General features: G+C 33.7%; 1 protein-coding gene and 1 long non-coding RNA gene across 8 annotated transcripts in view; both read right to left on the bottom strand.

Moving 5' to 3' along the window:
- Positions 1-20,457, bottom strand: part of Cda5 (Chitin deacetylase-like 5) — a 142,869-nt gene that overhangs the window by 60,571 nt on the left and 61,841 nt on the right. The gene's annotated exons all lie outside the window — the stretch shown is intronic.
- Positions 1-20,457, bottom strand: part of LOC140749155 (uncharacterized) — a 61,916-nt gene that overhangs the window by 1,070 nt on the left and 40,389 nt on the right. The window lies entirely within an intron of this gene.

The following is a 20,457-nucleotide window of genomic DNA, read 5'->3' as shown; positions in this document are numbered from 1 at the left end:
ATTACGCTTCTAACTAGGGTTAATAGAGCCAATGTTCAGGGGTGCACCTCATTTTCCGCTTAAGAAACGCGGTGTATCTAAGACCGTTATTGTTTCCCTCGATCTAAACTATAAGTACAATATCATACACAAAAAACAATATCACTAAGATCGCACGAACAACAGTCTAATAAACTCTAGTGCGAACAAATGGGGTACAGCCAATGACATTTTATACTAATACTAATGGGTACAGCCCTTTCGATAAGTGTCGTAATAGACCTTCACAAAATTAAACGAACACTATCTAAAAGGACTTTTTTTACCTCACACAGCCACAGTACCTAAACTTGACGGCCCTCTTTAAATGGACTTTACTTTCAAAGCAAGTTCTAACTCATGTTAGTATCTATTAAATTCTTAAGTCTAGTATCATTGCTACAGTCATCAGTACGATTCATTGATTAAATGACGGTAATAACTTATTAATACATACCTTTACAAACCTATGAAATTGTATTGTCTACAGTATAGAAGTAACTATTATATGTTTAAGTGGCATTTGTTTTATTTTATGATCTAGGTACGAAATACCCACAAACATTTATTACGACACCAATTATCGATAGAATGACCTTTAAAAATGTGAAGTTTCATAACTTGAACTTATATCCTTTAAATCTAATCACACTTAATGTGCCTAATTATTAAATGTCCGTAAAATGAACATAAAACACACTAACAGGATTTTCTTGTGTGAATTAAGAATCTGCGACCTTATTATGTACCAAACAAAACTAAAGGCCGAAAAACTTTTCTATGCGTGGGGCGGTTTTTAAATTTCGTATCAGCTTCATGCGATTTTATAATTTCCTCAGTTCAAAATTAAATATTTTGTACTTTTTACGTAATTTTAATGAAATTAACATCTTAAAAGGTATGTAGATTGTAGATTAATATGTTATTTGTCAATGAAATAAATATTTTTTAAGATTGTTATTTTCGAAAAATATATTAAATGTCTATTTCTTGGGTACTTTTGACCACCTTGCACATAACGATGGCCAGCGCCCTTACCACACGCACAAAAGTTTATCGGACTATATTTCATAATCGAAAATCGCTCGAATACGCGCCACGGAACGCGACCTTGCAACAGCGCCACGCACCGGACATCTATGGAACTAAACTATCCAATATGGCGGCAATTTCACCTTCATTATGATGGCGTGGAAAAGCAGCGAGGCCACTATCACTTTCACAGGTCGATTGCAATAACATATAAGCTTTAATCGGTATGGTGTGACGTGCGATCGTTAACGTATTTTAATCACTTTTCTAATATTATAAATATACACGATTTCTTTTTCACGTCACTACTATGATGAATGCTCAATAATATTAAAAAAGCAGCTGTCTAAAATCATTGGATATCTAATAAAACTTTTATATACCTAATATAGATGAAATAAAAATATATTATAGAAACATCGTAATTTAAAGTAACATTATCGAATTGTTTCGAAACCTAAGTTAAAACTGTGAAATAACTGTCCTTGTTTTCCTTCACGTAAAAGGAACAAGTATTGTAGTGCCAACGCAATCGACCTAGGAATTTACTTTTGAATTATTTAGCAAAGCTACCTATGAATCTATCGAGGAAAGTGTTACAATATCGAAATAATATAAGGCGTAGATACGCTTGCAAAACATTTACGCTTCATTGCACTTTACACGTTCTGTGTTGCAATACAAATGTATAATTGGAGACCGCTGACGGATATCGACAAAGCCTCAACCCTTTGACGGAAGTTACACAAATTGGTACGGACTGTAATGAATAGTTACAAAAAAAAGAGAATTCCATGTTTACAATGTGACAATGATTACAATCACTGACTACGCAGCAACGTACATTACGTTACGACGTTGAATTATTCATTAGTTTCGTTTAATTAGGTATAGACGACTTCCAAAGTGGAATTAACACATTTGCAGACAATGTTAATATGAAATCGTAGTAATCGCAGTAAGTAAAGTAAGTAAGCATGCAGTCCACGAGTGTCACTGCCATATAATATGTTTCAAACCAGAACTAAGTAATATCTATTACTGCTATTATGAAGTCAAAATAACTATGGTGACGTTCTACCACGTCATTACTTATATTTGAACGTACAATAGGTCCAGGTGGCCTCTATTGCCCTTCTTGGAGAATATTCGTTCCCGACTGTGGAAAGGTAATATAAAACCATAAAAAGTTTTAGGAATAACCGACGATTTACTTACTATAATAGTACATTATAATACCAAACGTATACCTACTATAATCGGCAATAATTCGGTATTGCCCGATTCCTTCAAACTTCAAACTCCTACTACAATTAATATTTCTTTTTAAGTTAGAATGTACGGGAATCAACAGATTTTTTAATAACTTCATATTAATAAACAAAGACGTATCTTAGATTTGAGTCAATGTCATCAAATCGAGAGCATTATAATATATCTAAACAACTATAACATTGTTATAAGTTATAATACTCGTAGGTCTCATCTCCGCGATTGATGCAACTCGCTGACCGCAAAGTATTCGGTTTCGGGGCAACGACCCCGCTGACTGACAGGTGATGCGATGAGACACAAGATTTTATTACATAACCGACTTGTAGATCAATCGATCGTGAACAATGTTTGAACCACTGATTTTAATCGTTTGAATAAATCAGGCGTTAGTCGCTCCAGTGGGAGCATACAATGTATGATGACTTTGAACTTGTGAGTAAATTAATATGTGCTTCGGTTATGGTTATTAAAGTTAAAGTTAATAGATGCGATCTAAATTTTAAGACAGGATTGGGCAGTGAACACTTCTATTGATTTATTAAGGTTGCAATGAAATATAGCAACTAAATCCACCAGTATACTATATAGTTTTATTTCACTAGTATAAAACACGGCCTAAAATCCACTTGACGCCTTTGTCATAGACCATACATCGCCTTCAGAATGCAGCATTTACATAACAATACCTTGAAACTGCAGATCCATTCACTGAACACAGATCTACATCAAACCTATAAGCACGAAGGTAGGAGGCTTAATGAAGGTCTCTATTAGACTAATGACAAAATAGCTCCAATTGACAACAAAAACAAATACGAATACCAATCAAATGCTCGTTAGGCACAGACGAGGAATCGATTCGTCAACATGCAGTAATCGATCATCTTAAACATCGAGTTCGACGCACTTTGATAAATGTTTTGCGGCCGAGGTGTTGCATCAGAACTGTTGCCATCATCATAATAAATAGCTCATTGACCAAGATACACTCGAGATTGTAGAAGTCGGAGAAAAGAAAATTATAAAATTCCGATTTGGATCAACGTGGTGGATTTTGAAGTAAAGTCTTACCCATTTTGGGATCATACTTGTGCGTAGCAGTGTAGTACTGTGATATCGCCATTACTGATGATGATAATGATGATGATGATCATAATATACATGCTGAAAATACTTCACGATCAGCTTAAACGCAGTAGGATTAATGCCTTGACTTCAAATTCAAATATGTAACAAATTGTAAACTCAAAACAAATTCTAATTTTGGAAAGGTTTGGTAGTTTTGCTTTTAAAAATATAGTAAACACTATTATACCGATTATACGTGACAAGTATAATCTATAAACCTTTAGTATTGTACAGTAGTTATCATTATTACGTCGACACAAAGCATTCCTTAATGTGTTGATTCACCGACCATTAAGGTTCAGAATAAGGTCATTGTAAACTTATTAGAGATTTAATAGAGTTTAACTCCTATCGTTATAGACATTACGTGTGTCACAGGCAATATTTGCAAGAATACGTCTTGACGTAACTCTTAAATAATAAGACACACCTTGATTGATGACTTATAAATTGCATGTTGGTGTCAGAATTTTACAATGTTATTCTTAATAAAGGATTTCGTTATATAGGTTTATTATTAAGCGTTTAATTCGGTCCACTGTCCTGTATATATGTACTGTAATAACAATTAATGTACTGTAGTTATATGTATAATAAGAAAATAAAAGCAATAAACATGTTAACCATATTAAATAAGATTAACATTAAAAATGTTAACTTATTGACATTGTTGTTGACTTAATTTCAATGTCATTTCAATTTCAATGGCAACTAAAACCCGTAGATCGTTTTAGATTCGATTTTCTAAGCCAAGTATAAATTTATTTTGTATTCACATAAAGATAAGAAAGGTCAATTCTATTATTGCTTTCACCAAATATAACTGCATTAATAAAAGACAAGAAATGCACATGTGTTCAACAGAAAACAACACAAAACAATGAATTTAATATGTATGCAACTATAATATAATCTTAGCTCTATATCCTACAACTGCATCGTCAAATAAGACTAATACAGTGTTATAATGATATAAACAGAGCACCGTAAACATCGTGCAATACCATCCATAAAGGCTTGCGTAAGCGCAAGGTCGAGGTCACAGCCGTCGCGCCTCCGATGCAATCGTGACCTCAAACGGATAGATATCACTTTCTATTTGCTATCAGTCGCATATGGAATAAGGCATTTTCGTTTTTTTTTTTCTAGTTATATATTTTATTTTTAAGGGCCTATATGTAATCAATATGTTGAAGTACATTTTTGTGTATGCTAATTTTTAACCACACTAATAATATAGTCATAAACAAGTAATTAATTAAAAAATCAAAAAACCCGACTGCACTATAAAAGCTGAAGTAGAATTTCCAAAAACGGAGAAATAGGCGTTTTATTATTTTAATCCAGAAAGCCAAATACAAAGTTTCATAGTAGGTATCTGCTTCAAAAAGAAAAGATGTTCTAACAATATTATCCTATTTTGTCCTCGTAGCGCTCATTTACGCTATATAAAGAACCTATGAGTAAAATTCCAGCACTCTTAAGTTCAGCGGTTTCTTTATCACAGCAACACTACTCATTTAGTCAGACAGTCATCTCGATGAGTTATATGTATATATTATATAATGTATGTGTAATCTCTTTTAAGTTCCTTTATTTTGATATCCTACTCGATAGGTTTAGTTAACTTTTTTTAAAACGTGTTACTATTTCGCAAAAACAATCCACAATTTACGCTCCATAAAATATATAACTTCAGTAATTCAAAGTTCCGGTCATTATTTTACCTCGTATTGGGTAGAATTTCATAATTTTATCGAATAAGCTAAATACAAAATTTCATAGTGTTTGCTTCAAAATTGACGATTGTTTAAATGAACTTTTAACCCTTATTTTACCCTCTACGGGGTTAATTTTTCGGATGGGGATAAACAGGTATGTCCTTGTTCCTATCCAGAAAGCTAAATACAAAATTTTGTAGCAGTTGCTTCAAAATTAAAGGATTTAAAAAAAACCATTTTCCCCTATTTTACCCTCTTAGGGGTAGAATTTCCAAAAGGCCTTTCTTAGTTCTTATTAGCGCTATGTAGTGAACCCTTGTGCAAAATTTCAGAACTCTAAGTTGAGCGGTTTTGACTGTAGTTTGATTTTTAAAAACTGAAAAAGTCTTTTAATTAGTCTATCAGTCAGTCATCTTGCAGTTTTATATATATACAAATATGTTTTTATAATCTACGTTTAATTTACTTTCATTTGATACCCCACTCGATAGGTTCCGTTAACTTTTTTTTTTAAATGTGTCACTATTTCGCGCCATAAATTCGACCTTTTGATTTTTTTTTTCTAACACCTATCTAAGGACACTCGGGTCATTGAGACGAATATAATGACACCTTAACTGTCGAAATTTATCCAGCCGTTCGTAAGATCGGATCAAATAAAGAAAGACAAACATACAAGATACGCGCGAAAAACATAACCCTTCCTTGGCAGTCGGGTAAAAAGTAAATAAATAATTGTGTATTCGGTCACAAAAAGTAAAGACACATCTTTTAGTAACATTTTCTTATACAAAACTTTAAAAGTACAATCTACGTAATTTTTTTAAAACATTGTAATAATAATTTTATATAAGACTAGCAGAACCCGCGGCTTCGCCCGCGTAAAAAAAATATGATATGACATACAAATAACTGTAATCGTAAATTTGTACCTTTAACAATTTTAACGATAAAGTAGCATTAATATTTAATTAATAAAAGCTTTTTTTTTCGTCACTGTGTACCTAAATTGGTCAAGCTTCCTTGAGAAACATACACTAAAACTCTAATTAGTGGACTGTAATGAAACTTTATTTAAAATATAAGTTTCATGTAGGATACAATAATTATTATTCACACTATTCCATAGGAACCGTCCATGTTATATGGGGCCTTACATACAGTGGTTCTTTCCAGGATCTCTGGCTGTGCGATTAGAGCTCTCATTCTTACCACCCGCAACTCCAGAAGTCCCCCTTTAGTCTCGTACGACAGGCAGGGGATACTGTAGCCCTGTTCTAGCTCAAAATTTTAATCCAAGATCTATGTGTCTATCACATCACCATCACTAATCCACGCATAACCACAACCATACCCCACAGCAGGACACAATGTTGGCACATAGTGTGTCCAAAGTAGTTGTGACGTACCTAATCAGTATACCAATATGTAGGCCAATTTGAATAAACTTACGCATTATCATATATAAAATTTGCACCCGTCCACGTTGTCGTGCATTTGTCTGAATAGACGTTATCTGAAATTTCACGTTTCTAAGTTCGAACCTAAAAGATTCCCGTATACATACATATAACACTTCCTTTACCTCCTTAGTAGAATTTCAAAAACATCCTATGTACATATGCATCAATAAATACTTTATCAGCAAATTTCTGAAAGCTAATATTCAACACCAGCGGTCGGCAACCCGACACCCACGGGTGGTGTGTGGCCCGGGACTTTCCCTTGTGGCCCGCAGGTATGTGCGTTACTAATAATTGGCCAAGTGCAAGTCAAACCCGCACCCGGGTTCAGTACAACCTAATTTTTTTTTTTAATTTCTAGTATTTAATATTGCAGCAGCCATTAAAGTACACACATTGTGAAAATTTGAACTGTCTACCTCTAACGGTTTAAAAGTTAGTTGGAAAAATAACGAATAGCAGTTTGTTGTATGGTCTCCCCTTTTTGTTTTCAACTTTTTTTTATTTTTAGTATTTGTTGTTATAGCAGCCACCGTTACGCAACCTCTGTAAAAATTTCACATGTCTATCTATTACGGTTCCAGAGATAGAGCCCTGTGACACACGCACAGACGGACAGACAGCGAAGTCTTAGTAATAGGGTTCCGTTTTTATCCTTTAGGTACGAAACCCTAAAAAACCGCTGTTCTGCACTTCAGCACGCGCAATACATTGCCTTGTTAAAAATATATGTTACTACGGCCCGTGGAAATTTCGCCCTACACTAAACTTCTCTGCACTCTGTTCTTTTTCCAGACACGCCAAAGGAAGTAACTTCAATAACTTAACTTTTTTTACTTATAGCACCCTAATGGGGTTGATTGTTGAGTTGCTAAAAATGCTGAAACAGATGTGTAAACAGAAAGGCATGATGCATACACCCTTTTATAGCCGTCTTAAGGGTTGATCTAAAAAAACAGTGACTCAGATGCTTCATTAAGTCCAATGATAATTTTTCATAGTGGTTGCTTCCAAATTCACGGATTATAAAATATATAAAGTTCCAACCGATATTTAACGACCTCAAGGGTTGATTTGGTGTGTGAAAATGGAAAAATAGTGAAATATTATTATAACCAGAAAGCAAAATACCAATTTTCATAGACTTTGTTTCATAATCTGCGGTCTTCTAAACGAAGTTTCTACCCCTATTATACCCTCATAAGGGTAGATTTTCCATAAATGGTGTTAAAAAGTTCTACCATTCCCAACCAATTACATTTTTTACAGTCCTTGCTTCTAAAGAAACGGTTTTTAAAATATAATTCCATCCCCTATTAAACAACCTTAAGGGTTGATATTCCAAAAACTGTTTTATAGGTGTCCTATTATTTTCAATCAGAAAGCCAAATAACAACTTTCATAGACTTAAAAAGCTGCGGACTTCTAAACGAAGTTTCCACCCCTATTTTACCTTCTTAAGGGTAGATTTTCCATAAACGGTGTTAAAGAAGCTCTATTATTTCGAACCAGCACGCTAAATGCTGTTTTTACAATCCTTGTTTCCAAATGAACGGATTTTAAATAAAGTTCTATTCCCTATTAATCGAACTTAAGGGTTGATTTTCCAAAAACGGTAAAATAGGTGTTCTATTATTTACAATCAGAAAGCTGAATACCAATTGGCATAGACTTTGTTTCAAAATCTTTCTTTCTTCCCAACAAACTTTCAACCCCTATTTTACCCTCTTAAGGGTAGATTTTCCATAAATGGTGTTAAAAAAGTTCTATTATTTCCAACAGGAAAGCCAAATGCAAATTTTTATAGGCCTTGCTTCCGAATTAACGGAGTTTGAAATAAAATTCCAACCCCCATTTAACGACCTTAAGGGATGATTATCCAAAAACAATGAAAAAGGTGATTAATTATTTTCTATCGAAAACCCAAATACCGATTTTTATACAGTTTACATCAAAACTGGAGGACTCTCATACAAACTTACAACCCTTATTTAACTCAAATAAGGGTTGATTTTCCAAAAACGATAGAATTAAAGTTCCACTATATCTTATTAGTAAGGCAATGGCTAACTTACTTAGTGCTGGCTTTCAAATTGGAAAATTTTAAAATAAGCTGTCAACCCTTATTTTACCAACTTAAGGGTTGATTTTCCAAAAATGGTGAAATGTATGTTTAATTATTATCTATCGAAAACCCAAATACCGATTTTCATGCAGTTTACATCAAAACTGGGGGACTTTCATACAAACGAACACCCCTTATTTAACCCATATAAGGGTTGATTTTCCCTAAAACGCTAGAATTAAAGTTCCACTATATCTAATCAGTAAGGCAATGACTAACTTTCGTAGTGCGGGCTTACAAATTGGCCAATTCTAAAATAAGCTGTCAACCCCTATTTTACCAACTTAAGGGTTGATTTTCCAAAAACGATGAAATAGGTGTTTAATTATTTTCTACCAAAAAGCTAGATACAGATTTTTATAGAGATTAGATCAAAACTGGGGGATTTTCATACAAACTTACAACCCTTATTTAACCCACATAAGGGTTTACTTTCCATAAACAGTAGAATTAAAGTTCCACTATATCTAACCAGTAGAGCAATGGCTAACTTTCATAGTTCTGGCTTTCAAATTGGCAAATTTTATAGTAATCTGTTTTATGTCAACCCTTATTTTACCAACTTAAGGGTTTATTTTCCAAAAATGGTGAAATAGGTATTTAATTATTTTTAATTGAAACCCTAAATACCGATTTTCATAGAGTTTACATCAAAACTGGGGGAATTCCATACAATCTTACAACCCTTATTTAACCCACATAGGGGTTGATTTTCCAAAAACGGTAGAACTAAAGTTCTATTATATCTAACCAGTAAAGCAATGGCTAACTTTCATAGTGCTGGCTTTCAAAATGGCAAAATTGAAAATAAGCTGTCAACCCCTATTTAACCACCTTTAGGGTTGATTTTGAAAAAACCCTTAGATTAGATTTTTATTACTTTAAATCAGAAAGCTAAATACCAATTTTCATCTAGTTTGCTTTAAAACTGACGGACTTTCATACTAACTTTCAACCCCCATTTAACCCCCTTAATGGAGGAATATCAAAAAATCCGTTCTTAGTGCGCATCTACATTATAAAATGAAGCTATATTCCAAATTTCATGATAGTAGCTTCAGTAGTTTCGGCAAAACCTTGATTAATACGTTTCGAACGTGAGTATCTTTTCGCTTTTATATATATAGATAAATTACATTTTTGACCGCCCTTTATTACCATTAAAAATACATTCTACAGTAATTGTTCACTACACGTCAATCTTTTAACACATTGTTGAAATAAATCAACTCGTTACAAAGGACGGCTATGGCATAAATTTACAGAAATGGTCATGATTATATCGTTCCATCAGTAATAAAGTAACTTTATGTATTAACATGTCTTTCTCGTTAATCTGTCGACGGTCACGATTAAAATATTTTCATAATTCATTTGACGTTCAATCAAGCACATAAATAAAATTAAGATAATGATAAAGATGAATAAGGTAGCATGGGAATTTTATAATAAACTACATGATGGTCATGTAAGTGCCATTTTTGGTTCAAAAATCCTGTGTTTACACATTTTTACCTGATTGCATGGGGTTATGTTTTACGAGCTTATGTATGTTTTTATGTATCTCTTATTATTCGGCACGCCCTATGCATCCAAAACAACTTGATGGATTTTAACATATAAGGTGGTTTTGGATTCCTCAAAATTGTGGAAATGACATGCGGTATATTTTCATATAGTCAAGATGTTTTTATAGTAATTGTTTAGTGTCCTAAATATTTGTTCATTGTTGTTGTTGTAAAACACCAAAGGAAGTTATCGTAAGGCTATTCTAAACATGTAATTTAAGTTATTCATACAATTCAAACAAGAATTTAAGTTTTTCATACAATTTCCAGAGGTGAGCGAAGTCAATCAAGCCGCAAATATACAACGCGATAGAATCATAGTCATAGCGATAGATAATCCTATCGCTATGACTGAATTACGACCTACATAATTGTAAGAGTAGACCTATGAAGTGAAACATTTGACTAAAAAGATTTGACAGTTAAAAGTATTTTAGAATTTAAGGAGCAAGTCAGACAGAAAAAACTCCAGGCAAGAGCAAAGACGTGCCTCTCGATTCACCTGCAAAAGTCCGTATCAATCTAGCTTCTTTTGTTTTGGCGTTAAAATACGCACTACTTCTAAACCTTTCTCAATCTTGCTTGATGTCGCTTCTGTATGATGGCTAAGTCTGCCTTCAAATTGTACACAGCATACCACGAAAATTGTTCAATTTTCCACGCCACCGCTTCGAATCTGGAGCGCACTTTGTACTACGCTACTTACACGAAATTGGATTACGCGTGAATAGGTCGACAAAAAAGATTATCTTCGATCTATCCGAGTCCGCTTCGTCAACCTTTGTGCACACCGACCGCTCAAGTACCCTGAATTAGGGCTTTCAATTGGTTTGAAATTTGTATACACTATTACTTACTTTTTTATTTAACAGTAGCAACAAACTTGCTCACTCACTTTTACATTAAGTGGTGTTTAGACTTAGTACAGCCTATGAACATATAATTAACACAACGTTACCATTGTTGAATATAGGGTTCCTTAATGTCCCGCAAAGAACCTGTTTATCATTGCGCAATGTAGATGCCAACTGAAGATGACGTTGGAACTCGTTAAGTACCTATTTCTACTTTACCATATACACGAAGACACATTTACATTACCATACAATATAAGGTCTTTTATAGCAACTGTAATCAGCAAAGTTTTATTTTCATTTCGTTTTAAGATTTTAATTAGCACATTTTCCGTAAAATCTTGTACGCCCAGCCCTATCAGATCCAAGTGAAAGTGAGATTACAGCAACTGAGATATTATGTCTGATGTAATAGCCACTTGCTGCACTTTTTGTCTACGAACCCGATTATTTTGATAACGTTTTAATAACAAAACACTTGACGATGAGAATTTTGTTTTGTTTAGAACCTTTTTTAGACAATGTAATTTATAATTGTTATATCACTTCATTAGTATGTCTTTTGTATTTAATACTAAGCAGTAGGTACTTATAACCGGAAATTATTTTAAAAATGTAATTAATAATGCCGGTGTCATAATAGATGGTGTGTTTAATATAATACAAAACGTTCCTATAAATAGAGGAGTACCTACTACTATCATGGAAGGATATGTATGGTTCGACCACCACACGTATTTCTAGCGTGAAGCGGTTTTTGTGTTTCGTTAAAAGGGTGTAGATGCCGATTGACCCACATGTGAGGTAACCATCCTAATCCTTAGAAGTGGCTCCGCATCATTGATCCATAAAATCGCTATGTCGAACAGTTGTTGGTCACAGATGTCCAATAACAACTAGCTATTTAATTAATTAACTTAAATACTACTATTATAGGTAAAATTAGCAGATGCTTTAACATTACCAATAAAGGTATAAACTAAGGATGGTACAACTGGAGTTAGCTCATAGAAATGCCTACTAATTTGTAATTCAAAGTCCTAGGTCAGCGACTCTATGTTTACTGCTGATACGTATCATACGAAACAAGTCTTACAAGTAACATCAGTCTAGCTCTGTCATGTTATATTTATCTGATTCCATATTGAACTTTCAAGTTCGTATGGTAATTTGAGAAAAGCAGAAAGCCTCGTGGTTTTATATTCCATCTCTCACTTTGGAAGTCCAAAGTTTAAGTCCTGGGCAGGAAGTTCCAAATGATGCGTAAAGGCCAAACGAAAAGATTTTGAGAATACCTAGAACGTTATAGGAAAAGTCTTGTGAAATCTGTCAGTCCGAACTTGGCAAGCGATCTTCTAAATCTGAGAGGAGACCTGCGCTCAGCAGAAGAGTTCAGTGAGTCGATAAAATTATAATTTTAAGATTAAATCAAGAAAGTATTAATTTTATATATACTTCGATGACAACAACAGTTTCTTCATAAGCCATTCGATCCTATTGCCAGATTGATAACTTAATAATATCCACATATCCATATTTGGTCAAGAATAAAGCAACTATAAAATCCATTATCCTATTACAAAAGTATCAATCAACAATAGTATGTAGCAACCAGTTACGATATGGTCAAAACGATATGGCCAAGGACGCATCTTTGGATTATCGAAGTCTTGTTTGTTTTGCAATTAGAACCTCAAAGTTATCGGATTCTGCAATCATCCTATAAAACCAAGCCCAGTGACATTATAATTTATGGAAACAATCTTAACCATTTGGATGGTTTTATGGTCGGAATTAACAATTTTAAAATCAAATGATGACACCTAAACGTTCTTAGAGGTATGAGAGGTATTTTAACACGGATGAATAAATTTGGACGAATCAAGCACACAAAAGATGATAAGAAGGAAGTTGTAACAATTTATGTGCAGAAGATAAATATGGCATGATTTCTTCAGTTTCCACTTTATGCTTACTTAGACCTGCCAGACACATGAATACAATTTGATTTTTGTTCTGGGCCTAATTGTTATTGCCTTTATAGTTCATGACATAGGTACACGACGCACAATCTTTGTGTGAGGCAATGTGTATAAAAAGCTTTATTTTCCCAACAGGATTAAGTATACGCACGATATTAAGAAAACACCAATAAAATGCGTGTAGAGCCATCTGTTGACAAATAAAAAAAAGTTCCTGTACCTAAATGTTTGCATCCAAATCTTAAATTGCAGAACCTGGAAAAACCTGAACCCAAAGTGAGGTATTGACCTTTAAGTACCGTTAATAATATACCTGAAATAAAATGCAAATCATTTTGGAAATTGATTTAACGTGCTCGACATGGAATGATGTGCCCGCGGCAAATATTTCTTCCTTTTTCCGGGCTGAAGTATTTAAGTTCGACGGGTTTAATTGCGCAAACACGTTTCTTGGCTCTTTTTTCAAAAGCTTTTTCTCGGGAATTTCATGAGCGTTATTCGAATAATTTAAAAACACAACGGGATCTGAGCAAGACGCATTATTCGAGCCCAACAAGTACAAAATATTTGCGCTGCTCCTAACGGTAAATCCAAACGGAAAAAGAACAAAATATGTGTTAGTATGTAACGATGAATAATTCAAAACTGGAATCGTACCAAATAAATAAGTTGTAGAAGACCGAGATGCAGTTACAATAATGATATTCAGATTCTTGAAAATAATTTCACGTCCCTTGTCGTCCCACAAAAACAACATATATAAATAAAAAGAAACTTAAAAATGATTTGCTATAAACAGCATCATATTTATTTAAACTGAACTGAGTGCGAAACCAATTACTTGTTTTTGGTCTAGACGCAGTTGGAGCTAAGAATTAATCATGACAGATCAAAGCGTAACAAACAGCATAATAAAGAAACTACACTCAGACCATGCATCTAGATAAAACTGCTGTCAATATGTGTGATATGACATAAGCAGTTATGAGTAGTTACGATGCAGAATACATGACACAGCAGGCAGTGATTTTCATTGTAGTCGTATTTCTCTCGTCCACCGCTTCTCGCTCGTCAATTGTGGCGAGCTGTCAAGCCGCAAGCCAGATTGATCGCGGGTATCAGATGTCATTGAGATAGAGCCTGGGACTTGCCGCGGACGCTAACAATAGCCCACGAGGCATTGTTCTGTCCGCAAGAATACTAGAGGAAGCAACGGCCGTGTCTAAACCTTGGTGAGGTGATTGAATGGCGTATGATCTCCTGATCGATGCATTCTCCAAACAATACCCTTCCACCGGCTGTAATAATTGACGGTAGGACAAGCAAAATTGAGTTTAACCTCGCAAGCGGAACTGAGGAATAATCTACGTTCTTTTTTGAAACAATAGGTCGTTAACGAGCTCGTTGTATAATAGCAGGTGCTATCAAACAGGCGTCGGAACTGTGAGACGTCTCTTTTCTAATTTTACGCGCGAACAGCCCGCCATTGGCCATTAGGTAACAGATTAAGTCTTCTGTCTTAGCCTTTGTATCGCTCGATCGCACTATTAGATCAGTGTTACAAAAAAATATTATTACCTCCGCGTCATATTACAATGCTTTATTAAATTATACAATTATTACAAATACGGTTGTGTTTAAATATTTGCAAGGTGACCCCTAATGATATTTTGTTATTACCGTTCTATTATTTCGTGACCTCTGCACGCCACTTTCAAATCTAGACCAAGTCGAATCTGAATGTCGATTGCCGACACGATTTGACAAGTTCTGCATTTAAAACCGGATCGAAATAATTCCGATACTGAAATATAAGTGAAGTGGAACGGATGAAAAATTGATATTTTAATATTTTTAATCCATTATTTAAGAGTACGAAGTGAATTGTTATACGATGTTGTGCAACCACACGACGTCTCACATCACGATCGCTACCGTTGCGAGGTCAAAATCTACGTGAAAAGTTATTCAGTCATTATTATAATATGTAGTTTGTCATATTGGTGTAGCAGTAAGAAGATCATAATGATAGTACATAGTCAATACGTGTTGTTCGTAGTAAGTCGTTAGACGTATTGGGTAAGAATGTACCTATATCATGAGAAATATGAAAGAACATAAGTTGCTACTTAATCTTATCCACAAATAAATATAAATGTGTTTGTATTTTAAAAATACACTATATACAATAAAAACAGTGTGCTTCTTTGCATAAAAACAAAACCTTTTTATTTAGTATATGTATATCTGCCTGATGCTGTGAGCATATGACCGATATAAACAGGATTTGCCGGCAAATTTTTGTATTACCACAGGTATCTACGCAAGTATTTGAAAATTTAGGATTTCATAATGCCTATGTATCCTGGAAACATTTATTTTTTATTACTTTATCTTAATTCCTTCTGATAAATTTCTTAACATTAGACTTATTTATCGAAAGCAATGCACCGAAGTCAATGAACTTTAGTCTTAGGCTCAATGAAACTCACGATTTTTGTAAACCAAATAACAACGCAAAATATATTTATAACATCATCGTCAACATATCCATAAAAGAGCTGCGATGTAAAATGTTTTATTGCACCACTCGGATTTGACGTTCACAATACTATTAATATCAAAAAATGATCCCATTATCCGTATTCCTTTCATCCAAAGAATGCTATCCTGATAATAACATAGTATAATAATAACATAGTAATGATCCTGGATATTTTAGTCTTGTATAGTCTAAAAGGGATGGCGATCTGAGATCGATAAATCGAAGAATCGATTTATTGGACCAAAAAAATCGATTATTTTAATCAACCGATCTTCAATATTCGATCATTGGACCAGTAATGATTGAACATTGTTATAGGCATTTTTTTTGCTGACGGATACGTATTTCAGTGACCGCTAGTTTCGCCCTTCTTAACTGGATAAATCGAAGATACATATACAATCAATTCTTTGGGCCTCGATTTTTTGTGAATCGGTTTATTTCACTTTGACTCGAATCGATTCAAGAATCGATCATTTTCGGAAAGAATCGCCATCCCTAGTCTGACCTATTGCATGAGAACGGCGCTTGCTTATCTGTCAATCATGATCATACAATGATAATCATGTCGCACTGACCTTAAAGATAATTGAGCAAAGTTTGTTGCGAAATACAGAATAACAGAAATTTCGTGAAGTGGGCCAACTTAAGAAATGTATGGCGTTTGATAGTATCTTATGGCCAAGCAGTTTCCGGGTTCGATCCTTGATCAATTTTGAAGTTTTTCTAAATTTGAATTGATAACAAGATAAAGAAATTATTTCACAATTACTCATTAAAACCTGTACTGTATGTGTCTGAGACTAAATTGTTATTAGTGTGGAAATTCATAATATGTGGAAAAATTTAACTGCTATAAAATTATCACGGATTCTTCTACAGACTGAAAAACAAAAAAATGAATTTAGAAGGTTCTAAACACTAAAGACTTTTCAAAAACAATATACATCGGAATTTTCATGAAATTTTACGCTCTGTACTAGTCATGTTATATACGTAAAATGTAAATGTTAAATGTTACACTAATAGATGTAATATATTTAATACGACTTACAAAACAACAAATACATATTTTAATTAAAATGTAAATGTTAAAGTTCTCACTGAACACTTTTACGGATTTAACGAAACAGTAATAAAAATAATTCGTTTTGGTTTATATAAGTAATTGCTGATAAATGGCAATTATTACACGAATATTAATCAATATATTGTTGTAACGATAATATAAAATCTTTTGATGTGGTCCGCCGTGTTTCAAAGAAACTGGTGATTTATTGCAAGATTTTATATGCAACTAATTTGCTTTACAAATCGTATCAAACGCCTACGCTTTATGCTCAAATACGTATAAGTAGTATGCTCAATCAAGTTAGTATGATTTCCGATCAGTTCTGATACAGTCTGCTAGGGGCGCTGATTGGAAATGTACGAACAAATAAGTAAACAAATACAAAAACAGCCATTTTTGCAACAACATAGAAACTCATACTAAGGGTACAGATGTTATTTGGATGAAAATAGTAAGTTACAAATGAATGATATTTTTTGAAGAATATTGTGTATTTGATGAATAACCAAAAATATAGTTCTTTTATATTTAAAGCGTAAACTAAAAAGTAATTATATAACTTATAATGACACAATGTTTTTAGTATGTTTAAAATAATTTGTTCTAATATTAAAAAGCTACCCTAGAGCCTTATCACCACCACAGGTGTTATCATCCCTGATAAGTAAATGTGTAAGTAACACTCTTTAACATAGAAATATCCTAATAAGTTATTTTAATTATATATTTTTTTCAAAGTAATTATAAATAGGTATTTATTGTTCGTAGTAACTTTATTATCTGAAAAAATGATTACATAAATCTAAATCAGACCAGTGTTATTTACCGTATCGATATTATATTATTGTAGTCATTTCAATTGTAATACTATTTTCTAATAATTTTAACGGTAAATTAAACATTTTACTCTTCTATTTTCCATTTTATTGTATAGTATTGTTCACTTTGCAAACAACATTTTAGATTTTTTTGAATTACTGTGAAGTTATGCGATATAGAGCCTTACGAAGCGCGTTAGGTACTTATAAGGTACAGTACATTCCATTACGAATACTCAATATGTTGAGATTTAACATATTGCAACCTTTCCGACCGTATTATAATAAATTATCACGGCTCATAAACTTCGAATGTTTGCAACACTATGTCGACATTGTATGGGACTCTTGGTTTTATGAAATCTTCATTTCGATGTCTCATCCAATAAAATTGACTGGTTGTAAGCATGATATATTTATGTAAAATATTTTAAAACCTTCATAAGTTTAATATAAATGTTAACAAGAATTTTCTGAAATGTGCAAACCTTGGCACATTTTGCCGTCATATGACTATTATCACCACGTGATTTAGAAGCGTGTGATAAATTTCAATATTCTAGAATTATTAGAACTGGCTATGTAATTATACTATTACCGTCGTTTTAATTGATTGCGTACAGTCCAGAAATCGATGAGATCTTACATTCTCTACTTATGGGCCATTAATTATTTGTTTGATACTTTCGAATATTTTTAATGAAATTGTAATAAAATAAGCAGCACTAGAGGCCAATATGACAAAATATTTATAGATTAACTAGCTGACCCGGCAAACGATGTGTTGCTATATAAATAAAAAAATATCTTAAGGGTGAACAACCCTTATCACTTAGGGGTATGAAAAATAGATAGTAGCCGATTCTCAGACCTACTGAATATGCATATAAAATTTGGTGAAAATTGGAGGAGTACGGTAACTAACATTGTGACACGACAATTTTATATATAAGATAATAACAAAACAGGATTGTCTCAATACCTACGAGGCCGTGAAAGATAAGCAATATGGCTTATACAACCGAATGTCAAGTTCAATGGCGCTGGGCGTCGCGGCGAAAGTTCCGGCTTGGCGATGACATAACGGAGGAAGAACATCTGGCGTGATAGATTTGCTACGATAGGCGGTTTGGACCAGGCTCATAACTATTTGTATTATGTGCTCTCTTTCAGATCAGTACCCTTAGTATGAGTTTTTACGTTTTTACAAAATGACTGTTTTTGTATTTGTTTACGTATTTGCCCATACATTTCCAATCAGCGCTCCCAGCGGACTGTATCAGAACTGATTGGAAATGACTCTCCTACAGATGAATGAACATAAAACATAACACGCAAAAATATTAGGAACTTAACTTGTTTCCAGTCTCGGTTTCCTTTATAAACTTTTTAAGTTAGTGTACGCTTAACTCAAAACAAGTAATCAACAAACAGAAATAAATGTTAATAATAGTAGGAAAATTGTGTATCAGAAAGTTTCTACAAATATGTAACAATTGAAAAAACAATTTCGTTTGTTTTGCGTTGTATTCATGGATGAAGGTTACGGGTGCATAAGCGAGCAACTAATTTTTTTTATAATACAGGAGTAGCAGACGAGCATGCAGTCCACCTGATGGTAAGTGGCTACTGCCGCCCATGGACATATGTAATCAACCCCAGATAGGATTAGATATTCCTACCTGAGGTCGGCCACAGATGCGCCGCTACCCCTGAGGACTAAGCTGGAACGCCTCGGAAGTCTGTCTCCCTTACCACACCCTTTAAACCGGAACACAGCAGAGCCTAACACTGCTGTTATTAGGTAGAAATAGGTGTGGCGGTGGTGCCGCCGGAGTCGAACCACAAAGGTTTCTACCACCTTCAAAAGGGTTCTACCACCTTCTAATTGTCTAATTAAGAGATGAAACTCATAGTAAAATTATTAGATGTTGTGACTTATTAAATAAAGGAAAGATAAAATATGTTACATGGATTCTACTATTTTAAAGTTGTCAACAAAAGCCAAAAAATCTTCCATCACGACTCCGTTTCTTTCTCTTCTTTAAGTTGATTTGCTCACTATTTATATTTAACTGAACACATGATCAATGACCCTGACGTTTTCGCTTACAACCACTAATTACTTCAAAAATATGTTGAGAATTCAAAAGTATTAATGAATAGTCCCATCGATGTAGGCATTCAGTTAATTAGCAAGCAACCATTGTCGCAGGTTGCCAAAGCATACACTCAAGGTATATGCAGTCACGGAGATACCTTGACAACGCTAGAATGGCTGTAAACATAATGCTAGACATTGTGCAATCTAGAGAGAAAAATGATTTACCGTGTAGAGAACTAAGGGATTGACTAAGGGATTGTGTGCAGTGTCATTACCGAATTACTATGTAGAGTTCCAGGTTACATCCTAGAATTTAGAATGTGTGAATTGTGGGTGTTAGCGTTCGTCTTTCTGTGCTCACCTTTAATCATAGGGGGCGTTATTTATTAAAGCGTAGCGTATCACCCAAGTTTTGGAGTCAACAAAATATTTGATTAATAAATTTTTTTATTTACGATTTTATTAAGTAATTTAGTGTAAAAGTAAATTGAGAGAATTGAAAATTTTATCTATTAAAACAAGGAACGGTTGTATATTGTATGTATGTATTCCTGTAAAGGTCCACCAAGTTCACATAAGTAATTTAAAGTTCATTTACTGTTTCGCCATACGTATATTTCACCAGTTTTTCTTGTTTTTGCCATCATCATTGTAATCATTAAAAGCATTTCATCATTCCCCCTGATATATTAATGTCTTCCGGTGTTCATATTCGCAGTTCAACGAACTCCTCGACCCCAAAGGCCACTGGC

This window comes from Epargyreus clarus, unplaced genomic scaffold (assembly GCF_041222505.1).
Source record: "Epargyreus clarus isolate Ecla_fem2 unplaced genomic scaffold, WU_Ecla_fem_2.2 ptg000003l, whole genome shotgun sequence".
NCBI classification, from domain to species: Eukaryota; Metazoa; Arthropoda; class Insecta; order Lepidoptera; family Hesperiidae; genus Epargyreus; species Epargyreus clarus.
The sequence above is the reverse complement of the archived record's forward strand: the minus strand, read 5'-3'. Positions and strand labels throughout refer to the sequence as shown.